Genomic DNA, 8,102 nt, shown 5'->3' on the forward strand with positions numbered 1-8,102 from the left:
TTTAATAATTTTTAAAATTTGGAAATTAACTTTACTAGACAAAGTTAGTATTCCTGATTGATTTTCTTAATCTATTTTCTTAATCTATTGAGTTCATTGTCCATTATGCATTGATTTTCTCACTATAAAAGTAATATTATCATAAGTGGTTTCCGTTTTTCAAGCCACATGAGGGTAGATGTAAAAACAGTCACACACTTTTTTGTCACACACAATAGCCACTGGAACCCTGGGACTTATGGAGGGAGCCCCTGAAAATCAAATGTGTGACAGGCTGATGAAATCATCTGAGCAAATGCCACCAACAAGCTGAGAAAATCCAGTGTCTGCAAGAACAAGCCAGGAAGCTATTAGAAGATGCTCAATGCGATGTCAACTTGCACCACAAAGTTGTAGTATTGTGAAAAAACACTGGCAATGTTTACTGCCTTTATAAGCGAGAGAGTTGTCAGCAGTGTTTTTCCATCATTTCTCCAAAGGAAAAATAAAATCATAAAACCAACAATAAAAAACAAGTTGTCCACATGACTTCCTTGGCGCCCACACTCTACCTGGATTCTGAAGACATTGAGAAGCAAGATGCTAAAATCAGTGTGATGGTCAAGTTGCTAAGCCAACAAATTGCCCTGCTGCATCCACTGAACCCAACTTCCAGGGACTGACTCATTGAGTGTGCCCTCTCAGGGCAAGGCACAGACTACCTCCTTGTTCCCACTAATGTCTGCCTTGATAGGGAGGCTCATGAATCATTGAGCTTCTTGGAAGGAGACTGTGAATGTAAATGTTATCATTATTCCTACTTCTAGTTGGGATGGTGTGTTAGACAGGGTTGTCTAGAGAAACAAAACCAGAATGCTAATAATTATATATATATATATATAGTTAGATAACATAAGAAATAAACAATCTATAAAGCAGTGCAAATGGCTCCCGTGAGACAGTTGTGAGACACTGGCAGTCCTTCAAGTCTTGAGGGTCACCGGGTAGTCCTTTGTAGAGCAATTCAGGCTATCCGGGCACAAGCAGCAAACAGCAAGGGTCTGACAGTCCTCAGCTCAAGGGATGTAAATTCCAATGGTGTGGCGAAGCAGGTCCTGAAGGAACCTCAAATTACAGTGACACAGTCCACGGGTTAGGTGTCCCACAGGTAGTGTAGCTTGCAAATTGAGGCAAAGAACAAGCAAGGCAGCCGCACACTGGTCTAATGATCAAAGAGCAAGAGACAAGAAAGGCGAGGCTTGCCAAGCCATTTATCTCTCCACCCTTCAATTAATCCCACATGTGGTTTATTGGCCAGGTTGGCACAATAAACTAACTACCTCAGATGGCAATGAATTACTTGGCTCTGTTTTGAGATCCTCCCAGGGCCATCAGTTGGTTTCAGAGTATTGGTCGCTGTACTTTCTCCCTTCAGCATCATAAGGCAGAATATTAGGGAAAGAATTCATCCCACACGAAAACAAAATCACACTAAATCATCAAATATTTCTATGACTCTGGATTACTTGTTTTAAAAAATTTAGTGCCCAATCTACCTCATCCTATTTTGGCCCAAGTGCCTCTGAAGTGGGTTTGAAAATCATCACTCAATTGTCATGTAACCTTCTTGCCTGGCGATGGTATCACCTCTTTTCTTCTTATTCTTGCTATAGTAATGCCTCTTTTTCTTCCTATGTCAAAAGAATCAATTGCCTCTTAATATATTACTCACTACTGAGGGCTATTAAAAATTCTCAATGGTGTTGCCACTCCTAGACATATTTACTCTGAGGCTACTGATGTCTACTATCCTTTCTTGGTAAGAATATCTAAACTGAAAATGCAGTCTCCCACTTTAGGTTGTTGAATATAATGCTACTGATGCTTCTGTAGTAAGGCTGAAACATTTAAGGTGTCATAAAAATGTGGCTGAAATAGCTCATTACATTTTTACTTAAAAATTATTTTGATATTTCTTTAGAAGCAAAATGTAGGTCAGTGACTAACCTGAGTAACTAATATACATCTTGATATATACACTTGGAATATATATTTGGATATATTATCTTGGAATCTAATAACCATCTTGATATATACATTTGGATTCACACTTCCTGAAGCAGCTAGCCTGTTGCCTTTGAACTCATCTTGAGTTTTACGGCTTTTTCTTCCATTACTTTTCCAGGGAGTTCTTTAGCTCCTCAGGAAACTCACCTAGCAGGGCTTTACCATTAGTCTTCCAAGAATGCACCACCACTATCAAAACAAAACAGAGCAAAAAACTCACTGCCATCAAACCTGTTTCCAACTCACAGTGATGCTATACAACAGGGTGGATCTGCCCCTCTAGGTTTCCAAGACTGTAACATTTTACAGGAATAGAAAGCCAAAAACCTAAGTGAAAGACAACTTGAAGACATAGTGAAACCCCTTACAAGATTCGCCTTCTGGTATAATTTTTTTAGTGTGTCACAGTCAGTATGTTCACTCAAGAATCAATACTTGGCCAGAAATTCTCTAAGGTAATGAGACATAACAGAATCAGCTGTATGCTTTCTCACTCCATCAAAGCCCAGTTCGCAATAGCAAGAAGATGAAAACAGCCCAAAATCACATCAGTAGAAGAGCAGTTAGAGCAATTTTAGTACATGTACACAATGGAATACTATGAATCATTAGAAAACCTTGATGAAATCACAAAGCACCTCATGGCATGAGTGGACTTGGGAGACCATATACTGAACCAAGTCAGTCAATAACAGAAGGACAAGTGGTGAGACCACTACTATAAAGATAAATACAAACACTAGCATCTGTTCACGGGTCTTGTAGTCATTTATTCTGGTCTCCCAAGAAATGTGGGGGTATGTTTGTCTAATGCTTATGGACCATGTATCTTAAAACCACTTCAAAAGAGGCCTCATCTCAGCTGGGGTAACTTTTTCATTTAGTGGGGAGTAGAAGAAGGCCCAAAATTTCCTACCATATCGCATTGTCTCACAGTTACCTCAATTTAATAGATACTCCTACAATGGTGTTCAGTGAACTTCCATGGAAATTCACGATTTCCATGGTGTGGGGAAAACATGTGTCTCAGAAAGGAAGATTTCACTTCTGTTTGTGGGCAAACTAGGAAAAAGCAGCCATCCCTTGGGGAAAATGTTTAACATTACTTTTATAGACGCTCCCCCACAACGTGAGAGACTGCACCCTGAATTTTGTTACTGACCATGCATGTTTAGACTAAATTTTTTTCTGCCCTTGGTGACTCAGGCTCGTGATACTAGACTACTTAGATTTTAGATTTAGGCTTTTCAGGGTGTACAACAATCTTCATAGTCCACATTAAAAGAATCAGATTTGGAAAGGCCATGAACTGGAAAGGCCATTAATCTTAAATATACCTGTTGCAGATTAAAGGATTTGACTACTTCTTTGGACTTAGAGCCAAAATACCCAAAGGTGAAACAAAGCAGTTTACTGCTATCCCAAGGTTGTGGATTTTCAAGTAACTGAACTTGGGTTCAAATCTCTTACTTTTGAGATTTCCAATATATTAGCTATTTTCCTATTTCCTTTGCATTTTTGTGACATATTTTAGTTTAGCAGACATATGATCACCTTAATGAATATTATTGAAAATTGCCTAAGTGAATGAATATCATTGAAAATTTTGCCTTGTAACCAACCCTCATTGTTTTCTTAGCAATGTTCAGTCACTTCTGGTTTTAATCTGTATAAGTGAACATATATAGCTTTCATATAAATGTGTATTTTCTTTTTCTAACTAGTATTTTGAATTCCATACCACTGGTTAGAGGAGCTTTCAAGTTGACTTAGTTTTTTGAAATATCAACTAATATTCCATCAATTTTGCCTTGCTTGTCACCAATGCCTTCAGTGAAACTTGTATTCGTTTTCTTCAGTATCATCAATTTTTGAAGGTATAAAACTGATACGAAAACCATTGCCAACTCATAGTGATTCTATAGGACAGATTAGAATTGATCTTTTTGGTTTTTGAGACTATAAATCTTTATGGGAGCAGACAGCCTCACTTTTCCCGAGGAGGGATTGCTGTGTTTGATCTCTGAGTTGCTGTTAGTAGCCAATTACTTAGTCCATTGTACCACAAGGGCTCCTTTTGGATAATATATTTACCACCTAAAATGATAGAAACAAGCCCTGGTGTTGGAGTAGCTGAATGTTGCACTGATGACCTCAAGGTCATGGATTCAAATCCATCAGCCCTTCTGGAGAAGATGAATCTGTATACTCCCATAAGGATTTGAAGTCTGGTGAGATGGGAATATGGTTACCAGATAACAAGAACAGGAAGATCTCCTAATCAACTTCCAGAGAAATTCTATTAGGAGGGATACCCTGTACTTCCTGACAGCATGAAATTCAACTTAAAAGCTAGACTTAAAGTAGGAGAGCAACACTTGTTGACAGACTCCCCTTTACCATTGACCAGTGGCATGAATCACTTCTAGCACAGATGGTTTTTCCAGGTCCCTGAGGCAACTCAGCCAGCCAAATCTCTGACCTCACTGGGCAGTGGGGGAAAGGTAGTGGATAGTGGTTTAGTGCAGAGAAAATCAGTGCCTACGCTTCAGTTTTCACCTTTTATCTCCCTCCTCCTCTTTACCTTCTTTGTTCTCTAGTGTGCTTTCCCCACAGGTACCCAACCTTTTTTTAGGATGCACACATGTGTACAAAATAACACTACCAAAGGAGCAGGAATACCCACCCATAAGATAATTTTAATTCGGACTTTATTATATTTTATTTGGCTTTTGTTCTTTTATAGTATGTCTATTATTTTATTCTAGCTTTCTCCCATTTCCTCCTCTTTTGTTCGCTTCTGTGGTGATCCCATCTTCCTGAGAATACACATTGCACGAAGACAAATACACATTCCACAGGACAATAGATTCCTTCACATCTGCCGAAAAAGGGACTTATTTTTTAATCTGAGGACAAAGACACATAAACATTCACACTGAAATAGCTACAGAACTTAGCATCCACAGGAAGCCATGCCCAAGACTTTTGTCTTTTTCCCCCCTTCTTTTCCCTGCACACCCAACCACTATTCCTTTCTGCTCTCTCTCTCTTTTTCCTCATGAAATATATCTCCATAAAATGTATTAATTGCTATCACCCCTCTTAATATATATTTTCCCATTATTTGTAAAAATCTGTTGACCTATCCAGGCAGCCACTTACTATTACTATCATTACTTTTATTTTATTATTTTTCTTCTTGCCCTTCACTCTCCCCACTTACCCATCTCTCTCTTCTTTTATCTATTTCACTGCCGAATATTCTCTAGCTGCTATTAGACATGTAACTAGACAGAGCAAACTACCTCTACATGACCCAACAGCTCACACATTGCTAATAGCAGTACTGGGATACTGAGTAAATGGCAGTTAACCACAATTAACCCCGCCTCCAAAAAAAAACAACCAACAACCCTGTAAATCACCCAAACCCAGTGGAGTACTCAGAAGAAAAGGCCCTGGAACTACCAGAAACAGAATTCAAAGACAATGGAAGAAATTGAAAAACTAAAATCCTTAAACCAAAAGGAATCTCAAAAGATAATAAGATAATAGAATTCGGCAACATAGTAAGAGACTTGGTGGACAGAATGGAAGAAAAGAAAAACTGAATAACTAATCTCAAAGACAGTCACTCTGACTACAATCTACAAGTGAAACAATAAAAAAATTATGGAATTCGGAATCATCTTAATTAGGAAAAAAACAAATAATCTCATTAAGCAGTGGGAAAATTACATTAATAGACAATTCACAAGGGATGACACTCGAATGGCTAACAAACACAGGAGGAAATGTTCATGATGACTAGCCAACCGGGAGATGCCAATCACAAGAACCATGAAACCCACCTTATATCCACAAGGATAGCCCATTTCAGAGAGAGAGAGAGAGAGAGAGAAACAAATCCTGAAGAGGGTGTAGGGAGATTTGAACTCATACACAGCTGGTGGGCTTGCAAATATATATAACCATTGTGGAAAGCTATATGGTGCTAGCTAAAACAAGTGAGAATAGTAATAATATCTTAGGACCCAGCAATACCTTTGCTGGGAACATTCCCCAAAGAATTAAGAGACCAAATACAAGCAGAGAGGTATGCTCTTCCATGTGTATTGTTGCACAGTTCACAATTGCAATAAGCTAGAAATAGGCAAATTCCCATCAGTAGAAGAAAGGATAAAGAAACTCTGTACACAAAATGGAATATTAGGCATCTCTAATAAACAATGATAAAACCATGAAACATTTCATAACATAGATGAAACTGGACATCATTATGCTAAGCTCAATTGTTGCTGTTGTTAGGTGCCATGGAGTCTGTTCCAACTCAGAGCAAGCCTACACCCAGCAGAATGAAACACTGCCTGGCCTACATCATCCCCACAATTGTTCTTATGATTGAGCCCATTGCGGAAGCTGTGATGTCAATCCATCTCCTTGAGGGCGTTCTTCTTTTCCACCGTCCTTCCATTTTAGCAAGCATGATGTCCTTCTCCAGGGACTGGTCTTTCCTGACAATATGTCAAAGAATGTAAGATGAAGTCTTGCCATCCTTGCCTCTAAGGAGCCTTCTGGCCATATATCTTCCCTGGCAGATAGGTTTGTCCTTTTATAAATTCATGGTACGGTATTTCAATATTCTTCTCCAACATCACAATCCAAATGCATAGATTCTACTTCAGTCTTCTTTCTTTGATGCCAACTTTCACATGCATATGAGGCAATGGAAAATACCACGACTTGGCCCACCTTAGTCCTAAAAGTAACATCCATGCTTTTTAATACTTTAAAGAGGTCTTGTGCAGTATATTTACTGAATTCAACAAGTCTTTTGATCTCTTAACTGCTGCTTCCATGAGCAGTGATTGTACATTGACTCAAGACGAAATCATTGACAACTTCTATAGTGTCTCCATTTACCATGATGTTAGTTATTGGTCCAGTTGTGAGGATTTGGGTTTTCTTTATATTGAATAGTAATCCATACTAAAGACTGCCATCTTTGATCTTCATCAGAAAATGCTTCAGGTCCTGCTCATTTTCAGCAAGCAAATCTGCGTCATTTGCATATCACAGGTTGTTAATAGGATTTCCTCCAATATTGATGTCACATTCTTCATATTAGCCAGTTTCTCTAATTATTTGCTCAGCATACAGGTTCAACAAATACGGTGAGAGGACATAACCCTGAGGCACATTTCCCTGATTTAAAACCATGCAATAGTCCCTTGTTATGTTTGCACAACTGCCTCTTGATCCATGTACATGTTCCTCATAAGCACAATGATGCATTCTGGAATCCCATCTTGCTCAAAGTTTTCCATAGTTTATTATGGTCCACACAATCAAATGCCTTTGCATAGTCTGAACTAAGTTACTCAATCACAAAGGGACAAATATTTTATGAGTCCACTATTATAAGGATAAACACCAAGATGAAGGCAGGCTTTCAAGGCATGTTATTTTCTAATGCTGTCTCCCAAGCAAAGAGGAAGAGATCCTGCCTAGTACCCATCACCCCCTTAATTTATCCATCTTAAAAACATTTCAACAGAGTAGACCTCACCTCAACTAGGGTCAGTTTATGAAGGTGGAGGAAGAGGGAGAAGACCACTTAGTTGCTGCTATACTAAATTGTGCTAAGGTCACACCAAATCAACGGACACTTTTGCAAGGGTGATAAGTCAACCTTACTGGAAATTCAAGTCAAGATCGGGAGAAGGGAAGATGTATGCCTCAGAGAAGGCAACGTTTCTGTCGGTGCATAAGTCTGGAGGAGCGACCTCCCATAAGGAAAATCACTTAAAAACACTTTAATAGACTTCAAGGGGAGTGTGGCAGTTAAATAATTTCCTGTGAACTTGATGAAAAAAGTTTAGATTTTAATCATTTGTGGAGTTTCTAAGTGTTTTACAAAATTGCTTCAAATGTCTTCTTCACCATCTCTGATTTTTAAGATGTGGACAGGATGGAAAGCAAGCACTTGTAATTTGTGTTCTGTGGTCTCCTTTGTTAAAATGTCTGTGTGTGTGTACACACACACACACACA

General features: G+C 38.7%; 1 pseudogene; it reads left to right on the top strand.

Annotated features, from left to right (window-relative positions):
• Window positions 1–524: 524 nt before the first annotated feature.
• LOC101661768 overlaps window positions 525–8,102 on the top strand; it is a 10,311-nt pseudogene continuing 2,733 nt past the window's right edge.

The sequence above is a fragment of the Echinops telfairi genome, unplaced genomic scaffold (genome assembly GCF_000313985.2).
Source record: "Echinops telfairi isolate 266 unplaced genomic scaffold, ASM31398v2 ScPeMD7_7419;HRSCAF=8457, whole genome shotgun sequence".
NCBI lineage: Eukaryota > Metazoa > Chordata > Mammalia > Afrosoricida > Tenrecidae > Echinops > Echinops telfairi.